This window comes from Rhyacophila brunnea, unplaced genomic scaffold (genome assembly GCF_057557595.1).
Source record: "Rhyacophila brunnea isolate RB1 unplaced genomic scaffold, BYU_Rbru_1.0 scaffold_2, whole genome shotgun sequence".
NCBI classification, from domain to species: domain Eukaryota; kingdom Metazoa; phylum Arthropoda; class Insecta; order Trichoptera; family Rhyacophilidae; genus Rhyacophila; species Rhyacophila brunnea.
The window spans coordinates 27,977,408-28,001,078 of NW_028232859.1; the positions used below are offsets into that span (position 1 = coordinate 27,977,408).

Genomic DNA, 23,671 nt, shown 5'->3' on the forward strand with positions numbered 1-23,671 from the left:
GCTCTGACACTCACTGACACCACGTGTTTCGGCGAATGTTGAGGCGGTCTTCAGAAGGTTGCGGAGGTAGTGGGGTCTCGACTGTCGTCTTCGGCGGTTTTCCTAGTACATCGTGACTGGCGGACCTCTTGAGGGAGCATTCACTCCCGGAATCGTCCTTCTTCTTGGTTTTGCCACGACCGTTAGGTATCGATTTCGGGGGGAAACTGTTCTTAGCGACAAAATGTCGTTTCGTCGCGGCGAAATTTGGATTGGCTCTACCGCGGACGGTCGTGATATGAAGTATATTGAGCGCCGGCTGAGAGACACTCTTGCTGATGTTACTTTTTGGCGGATATTCAGAATCGACCGTCTCTTCGTCGGTGTCGGCGTTATCTATCACTTCTAGAGACGGCGATGATCTCTCTTTCTTCAGCTGGGCGTTAATGGTCGCGAACTGCACGAGGCTCGGAGTGGAGCCGCGCCTGTGCAGGGAAATCGCCGACGGAACGGGATAGCGCTCCATCCCGGAACGATTTTTATATAAAATTTCGCGCGAACGGTTTCGGATTGGGCGGGCAGACGGTTTCCGCAACACTGCGCGGTTTTGCTGGACCGACAGGCGAGAATGAAAAACTAACTACGCGGTGAGTCGGCCGACGATTTGAGATTGGATGGCTCACAAAAAAGCCAATACGCTCACGGCGTCGAAAACGTCCATGACAAACAATAAAGCGGAATCAATTGCCGTAATATTAATAATACGAGGCGCACGCTCGGTCCAAGACAATTCGGCCAATTAACTATCTGCCGGCACGTCATTCCACAATCAACGACTATCGAATATGAATATACACGCGCGGGAACTTAGCCATTTTTTGGGTAAGTAATATGGCTTTATTTTATTCGATAATACGGCACACAATTACCGCGTCCAGTGCACGTGCTACTATTCCAAGACGACAGTTGATTAAGTCGCGACTGTAGTCAAAGTGTCTTATCCGTAATATAATAAAAATCATCAAGCGCTACGGTATACAATTACGACCAGTCGGTGTCAAACATGCGAATGAGAAAACCGACCGCAAAGTATTCTGAATGCGAAAATTTTCCGAGGACAATCCTAGGATATCGTGGTGTTTTGTTCAGCGTTGCTTATCGTAGCGCATCGATATCACATTACCTAGTGTACTTACCGGATAATTATCGGAGAGATGTCAATTGATAAACCGATGTGATTTTGCGACAAGTTGATAATGACAAAATCAATATTTTCCGATAAACGTATATGATACAATCATACTAAAGTAAATAGTGTTCACTCTTGACACGTATATTTAGGGATTTCAAGGCCACATCGGCCATAAACCCATAACCTTAATTAACACGAAAATATATAATATTATATAGTAGCATTATTTTGGTGCCGCCTACCAAGAAATCAGTAGTTGTTTCAAGAAAGCTTGGTGCGTATTGCGTTACCTATTATTATATTGTGTATATCAATCGACAACAGTCACAATAATCAATCCTGAAGGCATACAATACAATATTAATCCAGTTATGTAGACTAGAAGAGAGATAATGGTTTACTTATACAGAGATTGGTTTTCAGGATTCGTAAAACTATTACTGATAGCGAAAGCACATTGAATGAGTAACAAGAATATTATATACCTATCTATATCCTAAACTGAGTAGGTATAGGTACTATTTGTTATCAAACAATTACAGCGTTAATATTATCAACATAATAAATAAAGTGATAAAATCATTGGCATATAGGTAAATATATAATATGTACATACTTATATCATTTTAAATTTTAATTTATTATTTCAAAATGAACTAAGCGTTATCATCAGTCACAATATTATATGTACTTATTTAAAGAAACGAGACGAGTCTGATATTCTAGTTTTATATAGCTTTTCGCGGATGATTCTCTTTTAAATCGGACAAGTAGAATATGACTAGGGAAATACAATCCCGCTGATTATTTTTTCTATCACGACTTTTCGAGATTGAACAAATAAAAATGCCAGTACTGATATAACATAGATCAATGGTATTACTAAAATATAAGTATATTAAATTATAATATTATAATAATATAAAATATATTATTATTTAAATTGCGTTGCTTTCGTTGACAAAATATGATATTTCGCATGAAAGTTATACCTACGAAAGCTAACTTCAAGTTGTAGGAAAGTGTGCAGGGATGGCGAACCTATGGCACGCGAGATGATTTTGCATGGCACGCGAATATTTTATTTTGAAGAGAAAGGAAATTACTATTTTATATATACTTTAAAAATGTTTTTTTAAGTTTTACAAATAACTATATATGTACTTACTTAAGTATATAATATTTAGAAATAATGACAACATGACATAACATATCGCAGGTTTAACAATAAAACTAAGCTAAATTTTGGCTTCAAACACTTCTGAAACAGAATCCGTTACTTCCATTCCGAAACTATATTGGTGGTAACGTATATGTGGAATGTAAAAGTAACGAAATGGAATGCATAAAGTTGGGTTTACATTGTGTGTTTAGGTCTTCATAGATTATAAAAAGTTTTATTTTGTCTGTTTGTATGAAAAACAAAAATATTTTCATTAAAAATATAGAAAATAACCTGACTATATAATAGATATGCATTATTTTCTCTTTAAAAATGATTTTTTTATTTAGTTGTACCAATTCATTTTTTTAGATGCCGCTCACTCCTGCTCAGAAAATGAGAATTTATAGGAAGAGATTAAAACGCGATCCAGCAAAATATGACGAATATAAAAAAAAATATTTAAAAAGAATTAAGCCCAAGATTAAAAAAGTATGTAATATGTCTGAATACGCAAAACTAGCGCAGATAAAAGTATGGAGAGAAAAAAAAACAACAGAAGGAAAAGAAAAAACACCAGACTGAAATAATTGCGAGACAGGCACTGGCTCTGTCATACGCCACCAAAATTTTAAAACTTCTCCATACATTTTAGGCATAGAAATTTATAAAAATGTATGAAAAGGTATTTTTTTGCCTCGTTTAACAGAAATGTGTGCCCTATTAGATTTAATACCTGGAACTATAGGTATTCGCGAAATGTCTATCTAAATAGCTATCAACCTGTATAGCTACATTTTATGTTGATGAATACAAATCAATTTCAAGACAACATACAGTCGAACTTGGTTATTACGAGGAAGATGGGACCGACTGAATTTGCTTGTTATAAGCGTTACTCGTTATGTCAGAGAATAGGTATTTTTAAATGAGATTGTCACATTACACAAAAAGTCGAAAAAAAAAAATCTGGAAACCATCGTAAAAATCCCCGAAACAAGCATGGCATTCATAAACTACAAAAGAAGTTGTTTATTGTAATGAACGCTGGTAGGTACCTACGGATTTCACAAACCTTGGATTTTTCAACCATATGCGTGGATAATTTTTTATTATTGTCGGCGAAACACCAATAAGGAAGGTACTTAGACACTTTACTAGTGTCATAAACGTAATCTGACCCCGGCGGCATCCTGTCCAATCGGATTTTATTGCTTAAGGTCGAAATGTTTTTAAACGATCGACACATTAACAGTATTTTAGCTCGGTATATCCGATAAGTTGCTCGTTATAACAGTGAAAAGGAAAAATGCTCTGCCATTATAGACATAGGGTAACGGAGTGGAACGAAATGTGCCCAAGAATTAAAATTCAATAATATTTTTTGACTATTTGTAGTTTTATTTTAAAGTGTTTGTTTTTTTTTTATCTAATAGAGCTCTTTTAAGTGATAAAAAGTGTCTCATTCATGTTTTATAAGCTTAGTTTCGTGGTCACGGAACGGAAACTTATTATGCCCAATTTCAAAATAAAAATATTGTATTGATCATATTTTGTTGAAAAATTGCTGTCACTAATTCAGCAATAGAACAAGGAATCTGCTAGCTATATAAAAATGGTTAATTTGAGTGAAAAAATAATATTACCCAAATTTCAAACATGTACAAACTTTGGCGAAAATGCCCATACACATGTTATATAAAAAAAATACATCAGCCGACGTCAGTTGCGATGCGAACACCAATCACCTAACAATCAATTGTCAGAATGACTCCACAATTATTTACACTGACAACAGTGACAACCCAGTTTAATTTTAGCCAATTAAATGGGACGTCCTATTTGTTCGGACTCAGAGCAGTATTCGATAAGCGGTGGCAAGAGCTATCAATAATTTATTGTTGGTGGGAGACAATTTAGGCAATCCCACAGTACTGTTCAAATTAGTAACCCAACAGATTGACTTGACTTTGCCAACTGGTGCGTGAAGAACACTGATTCGCTACTAATTCAGCTTCGATTTGACATCTTCGAAACTCTAGTTCTAGTACATATAGTAGTATACACAGTGTTCACAATAAATAAAAATGCCAACACAAAAAGTATTATTTATATTAATAAACATGCTCAATAATAAAGAGTGAATTTCAGGCTTACAATAGTAATTATTCATATATGCATAAAAACATCTTAACACAACTTGAGATATAACAAGATCGTCGCCAAGGCATCACGTGGTAAATACCTATATAGTTTTAAGCGGGTTTATACTATAAAAACAATATACAATGACATCATGGTGGATAATCATTAGAACCGGATCCCATCTAAAAAAAAAGTCTAGTAAATATTTTGCAAACCATGTGATATGTAATTTGTGTTATAAAAACTAGTCTACTCTACGACGTATGAATAAAAAACTAAGATTCATTATTATCTTTTCTATCAAAACATTTTTTTTCGCGAATGCGGTCCCAAGAATAGTTTTTGTTTGCACAGCGGCCAACATTTTTGATTTACTTTTAATTGACTAATTATGAACGATGACGAAGTGGGAGGTTTACCTCATATTGAGCATTCTGCTCATGTTCTTATGAAGGTTGGTTCTTAGGTCACGTCTGGAGTAGCTCTGCCCAGGAAGGACTCGCTTGCTGATAACAAGTCTCAGGTCAGACATCTTGAAGACTATCGTATTTAACACTTTATTTAAAATGAATGATGTAAGCTTAGTGATTAATAATACTTTTAAAAAGCTGTAAGTTAATATCTCCCCCTACAGATTTCCCTGATGGCATTCATCCCCGAAGCAAACGCAAAAACGTTTACGAAGAATCAATTTATAAATTATGTAGTAGGCACTGTCGCACTTAGTAGTTTCAACACTAAAACTGGTTATCAGAAAAAAAATGAATATTGCGCAGGTGAGAGTGGTAGATAAAGATATGTATGCTATCACTGGATAATATGCACCAGTCAGTGCTTGAATAATATTATATCTGAAACAAGTGTCATTGTTCGGAATTAATAATTAATCCAACAACGATAAGTATCGAAGACACTAACTATCACAAGCTATGATCCATGGCAGATCCGTCGGTGAACACTTTCACTGTGCTACCTGCCCAACTGCGACTGTTGCAGTGTGCGGGTTGTTATTGAGTTGCATTTGGATGCAATGTCGATCGATTGACGATCGAAGAGTTGATGTTCTGTTGTGCAGCGTGTGGCTCGCTGTCAACAGTGGACGCGCGTGCCAAATGGAGGGCGGGAATCGTCGCTAACCGGAAGCCAATTTCTATTTATAACATACAAATATTGTTGTGTGAACGGTATCGATTTTATTCGGCGATCGATATTATCATTATTGGCAAATCCATAAGGAAAGACAGCACATACCTATTATGCGAGTTACGGCTACGTCGTTGGATTTGTACGAAACGCAAGCGGATCGCTGCAATGCTGTCAATAAAATTATTCACGTTACTATAAACAAGATTCCTAAAAGATATGATAAACAAAATATCCAAGTATGGTAATAACTGATAATATAAAACAAAAGAGAATAAAAAAATAACAATGATGCAAGAATCACGTTCACACAGCAGGCATGTAGGTACCTTTGTAATATGCTATGTAGATACTGCATTTTATGTGAACCGAAACATTTACTCAGGTTTGGGAATACATAATATTATTTGGAAGTTTACATTTAAAAATTGAATATTCTTTATCTTTGCAAAAATTGTTTTGTGGTGCTTCTTGAAATCGTGGTAAGGTGCAATTTTACTTGTGGATACCTACATATTATACGAAATAGGTAGATGTTACTCTGCTCATAATCAATAAACAGCTTTCCATCGGTGTATTTGTGGCTGGTCTGGTCGTCGGAAATAGATGTTCCTCATAATTATTTGGTGGGAAGGCCATTTGGGAGATTATTTAGTGTTGATGATCGCCATGTGGCTCTTGGGGTTTTGAAATAGCTCGCGGTAAATGTACAAACAGCTTCCGAAAGACACCGATGTAAGATTTTTAATCAGATATTAAAATGCAATTCAATAAAAAATATACTTAGGTAAATTAGTCCTTTGGGTCGATGTTAATTTAATAATAATGATATTAATTTTGTTTGGTTTACTTGTGAAGGTAAATATTGTTGTCATATGTATAAAATAAAAATAAAATATATTATTTAAAAATACGCAACATGTATTAATACATTGAATTTAGTTTAAATATTTAAGTGAAATCATAAAAGAAACTCTAATCTAGTATATAGATAGTAGTACAACGGATATTTTTAGCAATCGATCATGGTAACGAATAGCAAACAAATTCTCGATTCAAAACTTAACTGACGCCTATTGCAAATCTATTCGACGTGTGCCCATGTTGAAACGCCAAGTGGGTTAGTTGCAGCTCGGCTGATGTAATGGTCTGTATCTATAATCTGCAATTATTTTCACTTCAATGTAATAACATATATGTAATAATAATTATTACCTATAGACTATGCACATATATGACAGTGGAAGCAATCAAGATGTTATAATATGTATCTCCATTCACGTTTCTGGGATTGCAATAATTGAATACAGTAACAATGAAATTTAAGTTTCCTATGCATTTAATTTTACATTATTTTTGATATGAACTAACATGACTTGCAGATGCGGCAGAGGTGGTGGATTGGACCCAACCATAAAGAAGTTAAAATTAAATTGACAGATACGCATACCATTAGAAAGGTACTGATGACATATAATAAAGAGCTGAATTATTATTGTACATTATAATTATGTAATGATATTATTATACGTGACATTGAAATACAAGCGTAATCTATTTGCAATTGCTCGCTATATTGTATCATTGCATTATGTGGCAAGTCAATGTAATTAAGGCATTGCAAATTGAAAAACTGATATTTCCTCTAACTGGCTTTCCTCAATTAAAAACTAATTTTATAACTAGTTATATTAAGCAGTCGTTTGGTTGTGGAGACAGATCGAGCATTGTAATGGTGTCTAAATGGTATATCTCCACACGAAGTAAATAAATATATAACTGTGTTAACTACATCGAAATAACAAGTTACACCAAGACGATATCTTTAATTTTCAAATTTAGCAAACAAAATAACACAGCTTCTAGTAAGTGCTACGAGGGTAACAAAACATAAGAATTGTCAATCACATTCAGGAGAGTAAATAGTATGTACTGACCACGTCACCGAAAAGTTACGATCGGTCGGTACAAGAAACTTTGTATAGATGATGACACTAAGTTAGAACGATACAATTTTAAAATGAGATTCCAATGTCTTTGACGGGTGACGACAATAATAACACAGTTCAAGGTAAGACAGCGAGGCATCCTGAACGTGGGCCGCAGAGGTGTATTTCGAAACTAGGGCCATGCATAATAATCTAAGTCATAACATCATAATCATATATAATATATAAAAAAATATTATTCGCATGCAGAATTCATAAACTAATGTTTTTAAATAATATTTTTGAGCCTTCATCAGCCATTAAAATTGTTCAAAGAATCTGAAAATGTAAGCGATACCACAACTACCCCTTTAAAATTAATTTGACGATAAAATTGTCCGTTATTACCTACTTATCAATTAATAAGTTTCGGTTTTTTCGCTGCGCTGATATGCCTTTACAACCGAAAATTGCACATTACCCACCTCCATTTCGGGCAAGCTTGCATCATAACGATATTAAATCTCATTGGCTGAAAACCATTCCTTACTAATCAGTCCATACCCAATTGGCTGCATACCGTCCACCAATAAATGCCCGCAAATCCATGTGAATTTATGAAAGGCATATCCTATATTATGGTAAATAAATGTTCCCAACCCTTTTCGGGGCACACTTAAAGAACCAATCACTTCATTCAAACTCTTAAATTAACAAAAGTACACACCTATTTATGTTGATTAATAATTGTCAAGATGTTTTTTTCGAATTTCAGAAGATATTGAGCATCGACGAGACCATCATCAGAGTTGGAAATTAATAGGTACGGTACATGGTAGGTACTAAAAATAAGTTTGATGTCAAAATGCAATGAACTGCGCGATGTTAAGTAGACACTTGAATGATACTACCTATACACCGGACCAGAATCACTGGACTAAGTAGACAAAATTTAATTGAACAAAAATATTCATACTTGTAATAATTGTGTTGATGTTTTTGTCACTATCCACTTACTTAATGTATGTTTATGAGTAGGGCATGAGGTAACGTTATACGTACAGCAAACAAACAAAAAATTGATGAAAACGCAAAGAATTAACTTCCCCTTTAAAAGCATAATATGTACCTATTATAAACGCCGATTAAGTATTTGTATACTGTTAAGTAAAAGATACACAGTGTATCTTTTTCAATTCGGTAATAAGAAGTATTTCTCAGGTTGTAAATAAACTGAAAGAATTTCGCTATCCATTACGTAAGTTCACATTGCAAACCTGTTAAATGCTAAAATGTCAAACATAATAATTACAGCTATAAATGTCTTCGTAAACTTGAAACGACCAGAACAACGTTTGATATCTCTATTGCTCTTCATATTTAAAACCTTCGAATAGGCCACCATGATATTAAAAATAAATTTAAAGACGGGCGAGGAGACAATATAATATTATATACCTACCTACCTACTCATAGAAATGTATGCTGAGCAGGTTCACACGAAAAACGTGTAAACCCGAGTAAAGAAGTATGTCAAGCTGAACGGCAATATGGCGATGAATCGATAAGGAAGAAGGCGTTTAACAAGTTGTTGTTCCGGGAATCGGGCCGCCTGTTCGCGGAAGCCAAGCGACGAAACGAAGACAGACGGGCGGTCGTCGTCGATTCGGACGTCATTTTACGCACGGCGACGACTTCCTATTGAAAAACGAGTTTTCCACGTGAATACCTAAAACTGCAACTCGCTAACTGGCCACTCTCACGTTGGGCCTTACGAGTACATTAATTAAAAACCCGATAAGAGTTCTTGCAGACCGCAATGACTTAACTTCATTCTCTGAATCATAATAATTTATTAACACCTGTTACATAAGTTACCTACGTATTCATAGAATAATTGTCTGACTTTGTACACATATTCAGTGTTTTTTAAAACTTTCGAATCGATTGTCATATAACATGTACTTAATCGTATAAATCCATTCAAATAACTAACAAATAAAATAACACTATACTATAGTAATGCATATTCGACATATTTTAATAAAGAGCAGAACCACATACGGGACCAGTGCTGATCTTAATCAAAATAAATTATGATGAGACTTTTATATTGTTTTTTTTTTAATTAATAGAATATTCTTCACAAAAAATTGACAGTTAACAATAATTCAAGTTATACATACACAACGGTGAGAGATGCATTTACAGAGTTACCACTAGCGTGGTAAAAAATAAAACAAAACGTTTGGTAGAACCGGCAGAAGAGATCATGGACCAATTATTACCTATCTATTGAAATAGAGTATAGTGGCCATATTTTAATCACAAGCTGTAGTAGTAACGAAACATGGTAAGAATGGACAAAAAAATATCAGAAGCGCCGGATGTTGACAAATAGACAACAACGGCTCTCGAGGATGGACTAAGTAGAAAAGGACCTCTCATCGAAAAGGAATCTCGGCGTGTCCAACTCGCAATCCAGGGGAAGGAAGGAATGGTGGAGAGCAATGTTGGAGGTTCACCACGACCTGTATTCCAGCGATAATGTTGACAAATGTAGGTACATAATAATAGGTATAGGTATAATACGAAAACGCGACAATGTTTTATATTTATTTTCAGTTTGTAACGCGTTGAAAAACAGTTTTATACATCAAGATGCCTTTGCTTTTACTCTAGAAGATAATAATTATAAAAAAACTAATGTATGTAATATAGTGATGTGCGTGGGTCTTAAATAAACATGGGATTTAAATGAAAATGTACTCTGCTGCATGTCGAAATAGGGTCGATTGATGTCTAATCCTGTGAGCTTTCCGTGGATTAAAGACACGATAGCCAACAAACTGCATCTAAAACAATAATTCAACCGGCGGGCGGGAAACGTGAAATGAAAATAATATATTATTACGCGAAGGGATTAGTCAGCGATCTATTTTCCGAACCATCCTCACAGCAAGTCGGTCGTCGCTATCAAAATATTTATATTAATAACACGCGATTCGGGTTGAATCGGAGAACAGTAAATGTGAAAAACAATCTTCATGCCGGGGGAAGATGGCCGTAGGTAGGGCTAGCACCAATATCATAACTATCGGGGATTTTATTACATTGATCACAAGGGGTAATTACATACATTGATCGAGGGGTGCAATACTAGTAAAAGCGCTCCCTAAAGAGACATTTTCAGTGATGTACCTACTTAGCATTTTGTTTTTGAAATTTTATTTAATTGTATAAAATTGTTTATGTTTTTTTATATATTTTTTTCTTCTTTTCTCTTGTGAATCTCATGTTGTAAACGTCCTGAATTTTGATGTGTTATGTCTACGATGTTTTGTTTTCTTAAATAAATAAAATAAATAATAATATCGAGGGTATACTTGCAGAACGCATTAAGTGAGTTTTTGCTGTTTTTCTGTTTTAAATGCCAAAATTCTTAGAATTTTACGCTCTACGTTCTGGTAAAACGCACTTAGTCATAGGATATACTGGTAAGAAAATAGAAACTGCATTAAGTCATATTGTTATTTTTTTATACTGACAGAAAGCATTATATGACCTATAATGCGTTTTGTGTGTACAAAATACAGGACTTGTAACATGGCATATGCATTAAGTGTGACATAATGCATTCTGTCAGTACAAATTTTGTCAATAGATGTCACCATAGGGCATAGGCCATACCTTTGCAATTTTAATTCATCTGTCTTTAGTGATTAGTGAAACAATACATTGAACCATTTGAAGAATTTATTAGAATGGCTTCGTCTCAAAGAGCTAAACATAATATATTAAAGATGTGTTGGAGTTGTTCTTATGATCGCAAAAAAGATTACATTCTAAAAAATGTTGAGATTGAAATTCCCGTTGATAGAAAACCAAGGAATGAAAAAAGGAAATCCAGACAAAACTAAAGAGTTATTTCTTTTTCAAGAGTGGACAAAAAGTCAGAGTCTGAAATATTTTTTTAGAGTACTTTACACATTTCAAATAGATCAGTAATTCACGCATTTAAAGAACAAGAAGACGTGGAAGTACAGTTTACGTTACACGATCGTAGAGGTAAACATCCCCCTATTCACAAAACAAGCAATGAGAATTTAATCCATATAAAGTCTCACATAGAATCCTTCCCGTTTATGGAGTCACTACACGAGAAAGGACATATATATATAAGGTAATATTTAGACAGTAAATTAACAATTTGCAAAATGTATAGCCTGTGTAAAGACTATTGACACAGATAACCTATCATAGAGTGTTCTGCAAAAATTATAATTTATCGTTTTTCAAACCAAAAAAGGACCAGTGCACATTTTGTAATAAATACAAAGTAAGTTGCCCCGAAGACAACATCATAATGGAAGAGGATTTTCAGAGTCATTTGAAAAGGAAAAATGAATGTCATTCTGAAAAAGAAAAAGATAAGGATATGTCTAATAATGAGTCCTTATTCATGACTGTAACATACTATCTTCAGAGTGTGTTACATATACTATCCACAGAGGTTTCACTGCTCTATTATAAAAGAAAATTAAATATGTTTAACTTAACTATTTACGAAGGTCCAAAGCCGAATAAAGGATTTTGTTTGGCTTGGACCGAAATAAATGGAAAACGAGGGAGCTGCGAAATAGGAAGTTGTCTCATGTGGTATCTCAAGCAGCTTCCATCGAGTGTAACTGAAATATCTTTCTTCTCCGATACATGCGGAGGCCATAATAGAAATTTGCAAGTATCTGCTCTTTTCTTGAATCTATGGAATGCGATTCTATGCATAGTGCCATAGAAAACAGGCAAAAGTTTGCGTCGATTTATTGTGCCAATGACTAAATGATTTTTAAATGTCTCGTTTCATTTCGAAAAAGAAACCATACGAAGCAAGCGAGCTAAAATATACTGACTTTTATGACCTCAAATTTTTGTCGAATCAGTTAATAAAAAATAAAAACTTGGCGTAAATTGGCTAAAAATGAAATGTCTTAAATATGAAAAGGAAAAACCATTTACCATTCAATATAAATATAATTTTAGTGATGTGTACGAAACAATAAACGTTTTAAAAATTAGAAATGCTTCGCGTATCAACCAAATTTGTTTTGTAGAAATCGAAAACATTCCACAATTATAATATAAAAATCCATTAAAAATAAGTTGTGCAAAAAAAAAGGATTTGTGTGAAAAAAGTGTAATACTGGACATTTTTCATTGGTGGTTTCAACAATTATCTGCCGAGAATAACAGCCATCCAGACTTACTTCCGGAGCCCGATATAAATGATTCCGATGCCAAAAACGACAAATAATAATGAACATTCTTTTTTTTAATATTAATACTGATACTAATCTAATTGTTTTCATAAATAAGTGCAATGTGCAAGTGCAAGGTGCAAAGAATGTCAATCAGAATTAAGGCTAGTCGTAATATGTAGCATACTATCCAATCTGCATACCCTTCAGAGAAATGTTATTGTAGTTTACGGTAAATAATTTAATTCTAAAAAAAATCTGTTTAAAAATTATTGTGATTTATTATTATTTTCATTGTATTTTTTCTATATTTCTCTAATTTGAAATAAATAATGTTATTTTCACTAAAAATATTATTTTTATTTGTATTATTATGTACCAATCTAATCATTAACATAAATAAATATAACAATAATGCATTGTCATTTATCTAATAATATGTCAAAGTTAGCAAATAGTTACTGACAGAATGCATTATGTCAGCGGTCACTTACATTTACATTTTTAAAAAAATATCCATACAACTTATCAACATCAAATCTTATGTTTTGTATGCCAAAAAGGTTATTCTTTATAATGTAGAAAAAAAATATATAAAACATAAAACATTCTACGTGGGAGAAAGCTTTGAAAAAAAAATTAAGCTATTAATGCGATTATCTCAGAACTTGTTTTAATGACTTAATGCTTTCTGTCAGTATACCCTCGATATATGCAATCAATAATAACGGAAGAACGTCACTTTCTTACCCATGATGGATGCAACATGTGAATGGATACCCAAATTCAATATAATAAAGTATTATTTTTATTTGTTATGAACACATTTGATTAATCATAATTACTACATACAGGTATATAATATACATATTCTTTACAGAGTATAATAATTATTGCATCTGATTATTTTTCCCGGTGCGGCATGCGTTTACAATTTGAATAGTGGAAAATGTTGGAAACATCTTGGGTAAAAGGTTATATTATATACTATTTGAATATAATAAAAATCTCCCATACCGAACTTATTATATCTAGTGCCATAAGGAAAACATTTTTCTTTTTTAATACAAACGTAGGTAGCATACTTTTATAATAAATTATAAAATGGTAATAGTGGAATTAAGACGTATCTATAGTAGGTACAATCAAATGAAGCCGATATTTGAAAAACGCATTGTCTATAAAAGATATCAATCATTATTTAATTATTAAGACAAATTCAACGAAAAATATGTGCTACGGGGGCGAACTAACAATTTATTTGCTTTTCCTAATTGAGTGTATATTTAACAGAATATTTTTCTGGCGTCCCATGGATCCTGTTGAAGAATTATGGAAAAAAACAGTATGCAACCCTGTACGGAGGCATTCATTTGTCCGGCAGGCATGCGAGAGAGTAGAATAATGTTGTTTACTTCAGAGAGGATATTGACACCGGCCGGCCACCGGGCGAAAATAAGCTCTTGTTTCAATATTTTAATTTTAAAATTAGTGGAGTATGTACCTACGCGAAAAGATATCTTGTAATATTAATCAGCATAAATCACCATAAATTTGGCAACAACATAGTACATAGGTAGATAGGTCGATAGGCATACATAATATGTACCTACTTGCACAATGTTGTAATACGGATTTCATAACTAAAAATAGGTAGGTATATTACGACTATGAAAATATTTTATATTAAGATTCATTCAAACTAATAGAAAAGATTGTTTTTAATCGACAATAATAATAATTAGTGATGTTTAGTTAAGTTGGACAATACATTTGATTCCAACATTAACAAGTAGTTTTTTATACTTATGTTATAAAATAAGAGGTCTGTCAAGCCGAGTTACTTATTTAACGGTTTACATAAGCGTATAAAGTGTCATTGCTCGGATAACCAAACAGAAAAGTCACAGAACTAATTGTTATTAACAATAAATAAAAAAAAAAACTACATTACTACTGTTTTGTTATCTCCCCATTGGCCACCCAACCAGTGACAACGTAGGTTTGTGACCACAAAAAGTATATTTATTTTGGCGTTGAAGGCTGATCGATTCTGTGAGAAGAATAAATTGCAATTTTCACTTCCTCGTAATACGGCCTTTGCGTTAACCGAAAGATTAAAACTTCAGCAGAAGTGGATAAAAGTAGACAAGTTTTGATATAGTCTCACCGCGGTAGACGGTTAATCTAATTAAAACAGCTTTCCAAGTTTTGAAGGATACTTGAATCGAGATTTATTGGCTATCAGGCGAGCATTCAAGGTTCTTCACATCGTCACGGCTATGAAAATTGTATGAATGAAAATAAATCACGACGCTGTTTTGTTGCATAAAATTATATTGGAAGAGTTCCTAAAATTAATTATATTTATTGCGTATGTTTTGACACATTCTACCTTAAAATAATAATATAAAAGAAATAAAATTGTGAACGCAAGTCGTTTAATAAATCCACATGTTATTAATTAATTGAAATAGGTGTTAACAAAATGTCAACTATTGTATGTGAGGGAAACAGCACCTGGCGGAACATGTAATATTAATCTTTTCGACGTGCCAGCAAATCGGTAACAATCCCACAGAAATAAAAGTCAAGTTGCACAATTCAAAAACTTGGGAAACGGGAAAACCATTAGGTTTGGATAGCCCTCACAAACAAAATAAAATATTTTTTCACATTGGATTTGAAGCTTAATTTTATTGCAAATGGGCCACTTCTCATATTGTCACGAATTAAAAATAATTTATGTAATACCGTTCATTGACTGAAAGCCATTGAATTTACTTGTTTTAAAGTTGATTGAATTGCAAATGTATGAAAATGGATTTTCATGTAATACTATGCAATTTTACAAACAAAAAAGCAGGAAGAGAATTATTTAAAAAAATTTATTTCTTAAGGGCACACATGCTTACCTAGAGTTTCTGTTTTTTCATTTAAAGTTGAACTATGACATTGAATACTAGGTATGATTTTTAAAGTGAAAGTGATATTATGTTACATCTCTTTTACGCATGCTAATATGATTAAAAAGTTATTCTTTCTCTTTCTGTCACATTCGAATTTGATTACCGAAGTTTAAACATTTACTATGCGTATTAGCTGACGTGCTTCGTCGTTTACAAATTATAACATAAATTTAAAAAATATATGTATTTATAATATTAAATATATTTTATAATGTACACAGATTTTTTTAACAACTATATTATATATACTTTTATTTATTTGTCGCATATTTAAAATGTTCTTGCTATATTAAAATCTTTTTTTTAGCCGGCCAAATAAATCCGTATTTTTGGCCATAGACTAATATAAAAATCTCTGCTGTCAAATATTATGTTTGCAAATTGCAAGGTACCTAAAACAATTGTGTTTTATATCAGGAATAAGAAACACTATCTGTAAGTACAATATTATGTTATTTATTACTATCGTAGTATTCTGTGTGTTTTGCATATATTATTCAAGTGTTTATTTATTGTTTTCTTAGTCTATACATACTTTCAATGTTTCATAATTCCGACGTAATACAATCCTTTTTTTGAGGTTAGTTACATTCATTCCAGAATTATATAAAACCTGTGATTTCATATATATTTGTTTGATATAATCTAAGGCGTTCTAGTTGTTATTAAACATGTTACCTACCTGATTACTTTATTTTAGTTAATCAATCTTTTTTGATGCTTTGTATTATCACTAATGCGTTTTAATTACCACTCTTCAAACAGTCGCCAACTATAAAAGATTAAAAATCACACTATTAACAGTTCCTATGTTATGTTTTTTGCAGATGGAGAAAATGTCTACCGAGATCTTTGCTTGTCGACGGTTTCATATGAATAAGATGGAATGAAATAAATCTTTTAATTAATAATGAAATAAATCCAACTTTCGGCGTACGATTCGAACATGGCGTGATTTATGACGTCGACCATCAAGCATATACACCCATTTTATAGATTTAATAGTACAATTACACAAGGTAAATATAAAGTGACTAATGTTTAAAAAATAAAACATTTTTGCACTAAATTTATTATCGATAATGATATAAAAGTTGCTATTTTGATTCGTAATATAAAATATAATATAATTATTATGCATATCAGTTACTTGTATCATATTAGGTATGTCATTTGGTAGAGCTTACTCTCCAAGTCTTGTCTTTTTCAGCCTCAATATCACTTTGATATTAGAAAAATTGTCTTTCCAACACCAATGAAAGGTGCATGTATCTATACACACACATTTCAAAGGCTTTAAGTTTTCTAGATGCTGTATATTACTTCTTCTCTTCGGCTATATCCGCATCTTAGTTGCAGCATATGGATACAATGCGGCGCCTCCAAGAATCTCTGTCACTTTAGTTTTTTTGCATCGTTCCAGGTCATACTAGCAGCCCGTAACTCTGCCAGATATGCTATATAGATAGTGTTTAGCGGCCATCCAGAACGCCGGAATCCGGTTGGCTTGAAGAACAGGCAAACCAGATTGGGATTCTCTTCAGGCACCCGCAGCACGTGGCCGGGCCAGGTACAAAGTTGCGTATTCACTCTCAGCGTGATGGGAGGCTATTTGGTGCGTTCTTTTATCTCCCGTTACTTCTAAAATTACCGCACACCCAGTATCCGTCGTAAACATCTGTTCTCGAAGCTCAGTATACGGTTGCTCGGAGCCTTTGTAAGGTGCCATGACATAAAAACTAGTAAGATATTCAAAATAACTGCTAGAATGAATACATTGTTGAAAGGAAATGAAAACTGATAATATGATATATCAATTAATTTGTCCATCTGAAGTTGTAGATAACAGTTAATAATTATGTGTTATACCAGTAATTAAATGCTGACTTCAAATGAAAATTGACAATTAAATATTGAAATAATATATTACCAGTTTTGATTTTTTTAAGTACTATACTATATCCATGGTTCATATTACAATGTCATAGTAAAACTTAGAAGAATAAAATATGTCGCAAGACGAAATCAATCTTGGGGTTTTAATATAAGTTAAGGTGACGCATCAGTGAAACGCCAAATAATTTTCAACTGTACGGGCGACGAAATTTTGGACTCGCTGCCATTCACTGAGAGAATATTGATCCAGGAACACGTCACTTTGCTGCGTGATGGCGACGGGTCAATTAATTCTAAAATCGTGTAAAGATGACTAAAAACGTTACACATTTACTTTAAAAAGAAAACATGTCAATGAATATATTATTATTGTTACTAATAGAACAATAAACAGAACATAAAATGGACGTATGTTGGATTTATATGACAATTAATATTTCGTTTGACAGGCGTCATTTTCACCCGCCACCCGCAATCCGCGCATCGCCTAGCGACGATCTTTTTAGACCGTGCCTCAACTAATGCATGGCCTTAAATAAATAGTACACAGCTAATTTGTTATTACTTTGAATACATGCCATGTCTTTACATCAATAAAAAACAGAAAAACAATTTAATAATGTATAAATATTTATATAAGACTTAACAACGGCTGACATCTACTTAGACACGATAAGCTCCATTTAATTTCCTCTTATTTTAAAATTCACCAAGATATATCCTAATAAGTAGGTAAGTATATTACATTTGTACATATAATAAGTAAATCAAGTACTTAACATAAATAATTATACTGTAAAATTAAATTACAATTGAAGAAGTATATATGGACCCCACAGAGTAATTAACAATATAATAATTTATATAATTATATCGGGTATATACTATATTGACACATTTTAATGAAGTCTATTTTTCTTGGTACCTACGTTCAATGATAAATGTTGTTTTATATTGTAACATAAACAATGGTAATATGCATTGATCTTTCTGATTTTTAAACTGTGATATCTATTTTATATATCTATTGATTTCTATGTGTATAATTGATACATTATTTATTTCAAATACAATACAATACAATTTAAAAACTAACAGTAAATAATATAGAAAGCGTCATGTTGTTCAGTTGGAATTTCTACTAGGAAATTCTATCCAATCCAAATCCAATTTTTACTAGGTGGGTACTTGTAGGTCAGCTATTTTTGGAATAAAATGAATCCCTTAAAAAACATGAAATAAGAATAGAATGATATATATTTGTGAAAATTTACCAAATCAACATGTTTAACGTGAATATTTTCACACTAAAATGATAAATATTGTTAAGAAAATATACACAAACAGTTCATTCAGAAGTTATGACGTTTAAAAGATCCCGCGAGTTAACTCGTGCGTGGCACTGATCAGTTATGAGGTGATATCAGTTATAATCATTTATGAGGAATGGTTATAAGCCATTGGCACAACCAATTTGGTTTTTGACCTTGAGAACAAAATGTACTTTTTACACGGGACCAAACTCCACGGCTGCAGAGACGAATGCTTATACAAAATATGGCACAGTGGAATCGCCAGCAAGATCTGTAGGTATCATTATTTAGATGTAAGTATACATATTATTTTGAATTTCATAAAATTACACTTGTTCTGGGTGTCTCGCAACAGTAAACTATATTAGTAAATTAGATATATCTTGATGAACTATAAAATAGTGATGTAATAAAGACTTGTTGAAAATATATTAAGTATAATAAAATTTAGAAATTTAGCCTTTCTGGTTCTCTAATATTCATAGATCTACTGGTTCTGGGATCTACTATTTCTGGCAGTAGACAATTCATATAAAAGTGATATATCTTTTTTTCAATCTTTTCAATCCAAAATCTATTTTGCCACAATAATTTCTAATTAAATGGTTTTTACATTCAACTTTCTCGACAGTTACATTCGGATAAGGGTGACAATCAAGAATTTTTTTGTATGTGCTGGAATCTCCATCAGCAATCAATTTTGAATAAATCAATCCATGTGTATTAATAGATTCTTTAAAGCCTTCTAATATTGCTGTAGATTCCATTCCAGCTGACGGACCGGTGTAATTTAAGAAGCATTTATGTTGTTGAGCAGGGATATTTTTAGCTTTAGCGCACAAATCGCAATATTTATTTTTCACTGACATGTACAAAATCTTCCCGGTTCTTTGACCAATGATCGTGGCAGCACCAGATGCTGCGGAATAATTGCATCTGTATGAACGTTTTGACCAACAGCCGTCTGCAACAACTGATATCATGGGAATACCAGAAGAATCGACGTCACCATTTTCGATTGCAAGTTGTCGCTCTTCTTTCGCAGCGTTTTCCATACTCTTATTTTTGGTTTCTTCAAACCACTCGTACACCTTCTGTTGACTCTTTCTGTATGTTCTTGCTGTAATCGATGGTACATCAATTGCAGAACACATTTCTTCCAGATTTGAAAATCCACTGCCGATACTGATTATACTGGATACAAATGCGTCACAGAGATTCATTTTGTTTTCGTTCATTTCAGTGGTATATAATTTTAATTTTTTACCACAAAGTTTACATTGGATAAAAAATGTACTACTAAAGTTTTCCCGATTTTCCCCAAAAATTTCTAAATGTGATAAATTACAATTAAATGGAGAATCATGGTGGCTAATTAATTGAAGTTGTTGGAAAAAATATGAAAAGTCTATAATTCTACGGCCTTCTACACGGAATTTAGGGCTTGAATCTTCAATTTTATTTTCTATAATAAATTCTTCGTGTTCGTGTTCAAATGTGGGATGAAATTCTGGTTCAGGTAGTATGCTTTGAGGATTTCCATGCTCAGGCATAGTCTTCGGCAATATATCAATACTATAATACATTCAAAAATATTAGTTTAGTAGATAGTTAGATAGTTAACAGAAAACAAAATGTATAGCTGGTATTAATTATTGTACCAGATTATAATTATTTTTGTCACAGACACACTAATGTCGAATAAGACATGGCACAAACATAATATAAAAAAAATATAAGTACAAATGATCATTATACTTAATTGTGTGTATTAATAAGTAATACGCAAAACTTCTTTTTGCAAGATAAAAAAATATTGTGAACCAAAATTTTCTGTGAAATGTGGTTTTTTCAACTATGTATGATTATGTCAAATTATAAAATAATAATTTCAAACCTTTGTGTTTTTAATGTATTAGTATTTCCATCTTTTCTCCTACGTCTTTTTTTGGAACTTCCAGCCATCGGATAGTGAGTTCGTGGCATTTTTTGTAAGTACAATCGATATAAATAATTGTGATAATACTGTTAGGTACCTATGTCAAAAACCGAGGATGAAAATTTCGCATTCCCGCTGAAATAAATGACGTTCATAGTATTGCCAGGCTAAAGTTTCGAAATTAAAGTTATTTTTAAAAAAAAAATTACATTGGAAAATATTATGTAAGTACAGGCATCCATTATTATGTTATTTGATGAAAGTATTCTTTAAAATCATCTGTATTATTATAATCTCGCAAATTCATAATTTAGTAAAAGTTAAATTTTCTGTAATATAAATATCAGTAGGTACCTAACCCAGGTTGATTCATAATTTTGGCTAAGTAAAAAATATAGATATTTTTACTTCGCGATGTGTTTGGGGTGTTCTAAATTATGTAAGTATGTTTAATAACAAATGTGAAATTCGTAAAACCTCATGTGTATTATTTATTAAATAAAAAATAGTAAAACTAATAGTACTGGTGAAAAACTTCATTCTCTTATTTACTAAAATATCAATCCAATAATATTTTAGTAGATATGGCAATACTGGACGATCCGCTATATTTCACTGAAATAAAATCTATCACATTTTAAAAAATACATACTTCATCATAATAATTATTTTGAATATAGAGGGAGATAGTTATAGAAAGGGACAGAAAACTAATTGCTATGTTGCAATATTAGGCACAAATGGTTGCAACAGTGTTAAAAATTACGATGTATGATTTAGTATGACATTACGTAGAATTTACGAAAGTACAAATTTCTTCAGATGTTTTTTTGTTTTGTCCTCAAATGTCAAAATATGTTTTCCTTTTGATTAATTTGTTCGAATTTATGTTTGTTTTACCTATTTTTGTGCTCAATTTGTAGCATTCACTTTTATAAACATATTTTTGTACAATACTCGTAGGTTGGCGTATTTTTTTGGTCATATAAACTGAAAATAATACCAGCTACAAATTCCATACATCTTTCGCCAAATTGCTGGCGGATCTAACATACCTTCAAGTTGGTCAAATATTTCGTGAAATGGTTGTTTTTAAAAGGTATTTATTTAGTATTATAAATTTATAATTTACAAGATATTTCATCATTTCTTCAATGATTAATGATAACCCTTCTGATACGTAGCTTTAGATTATTTGGAATGTATATAATTATCGCATATTTTAATAACAAAATATCCAGTCGATTCCGTTAGATTTAGAGCCAACAGAAACTGCAAATATTATAATTACACTGAATATATTTTACTGCATTATGTTTGATAACATTAAAACTATCTATAATACATGGTTTGACATAATATTTAGTGGAAAAAACGGTTATCAACACAGTCCATTAATGTCACAAAAATATGGCTTCGTTCTCCATTATTACATTTCAAGGTTCCAAAGAATATTATTTTACGTCATAAAAATACTTTATGCAGTTATCAAATGTTTAACATAAATATTTGCCGATGAATAAGCTTCATAATTATATAAATAGTTTTTCTATAAATCTTTCGTAAGATTCAGGCTTAACCTCCGAAAATACCATAAAATAGCTGACATGGAACACCTTCCCCCTTAACTCTGGACCTATATCTACCTAATAAGATATTTTGATTATTTATAATTACTAGCAAGTGCAAATCAAACCCTGTGTCCGTGTCAAATTTGTACCATGATGAAGAAACACACGTGCAGAGTTGGTACTATTTTTATTATTCTAAAGAAGTCTATTCACTGAACAATGCCAACAGACAATCTAAGCTAAAAGCTAATCGATTTAGAAATGATATATTTATAATTTGCACATAATGAATCTGTAACAGTTAAGGTAAAAGCTTGAGTAGTCTCAAACCGAAAACAAATAATTTATCTGATTCGGAGAAAAATTAAAATAGATTCTCACTGAATCCAATAAACCAGATTGCTCGGCTACACGTTGAAATGTGGTGATCAAAGTAAATGATGTGATTTACGCAAAATAAAACGTATACCTACATAGTAATAGACAAGACGTGTAGTGTGTTACAAAGTTTCACATGGCTGCAGTATTGTTTGCAATTAGCGCAGTATTGGCGGCTCCATAGCGCCGCACCACACAAACCCACAAATTAAAAAAAAAATAACGAAAATTTAACGACTCGGAGGATACATTTCATTTTAAGATTCATGAAAGATTTTTCATAGTTTTCGTTTCGCAAATATGATTGAGGAGCAATAACATTTACACATATATATTATAAGTATTATAATGTACTTTTTAAGAAAGTAAGATAAGATAAAACACGTGAAACACCAATACATATTATTATATGACCACATATAGAGAGCAAGGGGTAAATAAACATTGACCAGAAAGAGCTGCTGATACGGTATTTTGTTTACAATCAAAGCGTCAAAGGTGAGAACTGGGCCAGATAAATTTAATTGACGCATAGCTATTTACACTATTATTTTGTCAAAGAGCAAATAAGCCAAAGCTGAACTGAAGTATCTAACATCGTAAATAATGTTTTGACGTAGACAATATTAGTACTTAATCAGAAGTTGTATTCTTATCTATGTCAACTATCAACGCACCGGGACCGGACATACGTAAGTACCTTTGTGCGAATTAGAAGCATTACATGGCCACATTGAAACGACGCGGATCCCTATTTTAGTTTCTCACGAAATTTCCTTATAGATCTGGAAAACATTTTTT

At 32.4% G+C, this 23,671-nt stretch overlaps 1 protein-coding gene and 1 long non-coding RNA gene across 3 annotated transcripts in view; one reads left to right on the forward strand and one right to left on the reverse strand.

The window, feature by feature from the left end:
• Positions 1–23,671, reverse strand: part of LOC147072139 (uncharacterized) — a 243,702-nt gene that overhangs the window by 41,837 nt on the left and 178,194 nt on the right. The gene's annotated exons all lie outside the window — the stretch shown is intronic.
• LOC147072140 (uncharacterized) lies at positions 16,144–17,802 on the forward strand. Its single transcript, XR_015070646.1, has 3 exons — positions 16,144–16,208; positions 16,601–16,792; positions 17,197–17,802. It is a non-coding gene; the product is annotated as an uncharacterized LOC147072140 (long non-coding RNA).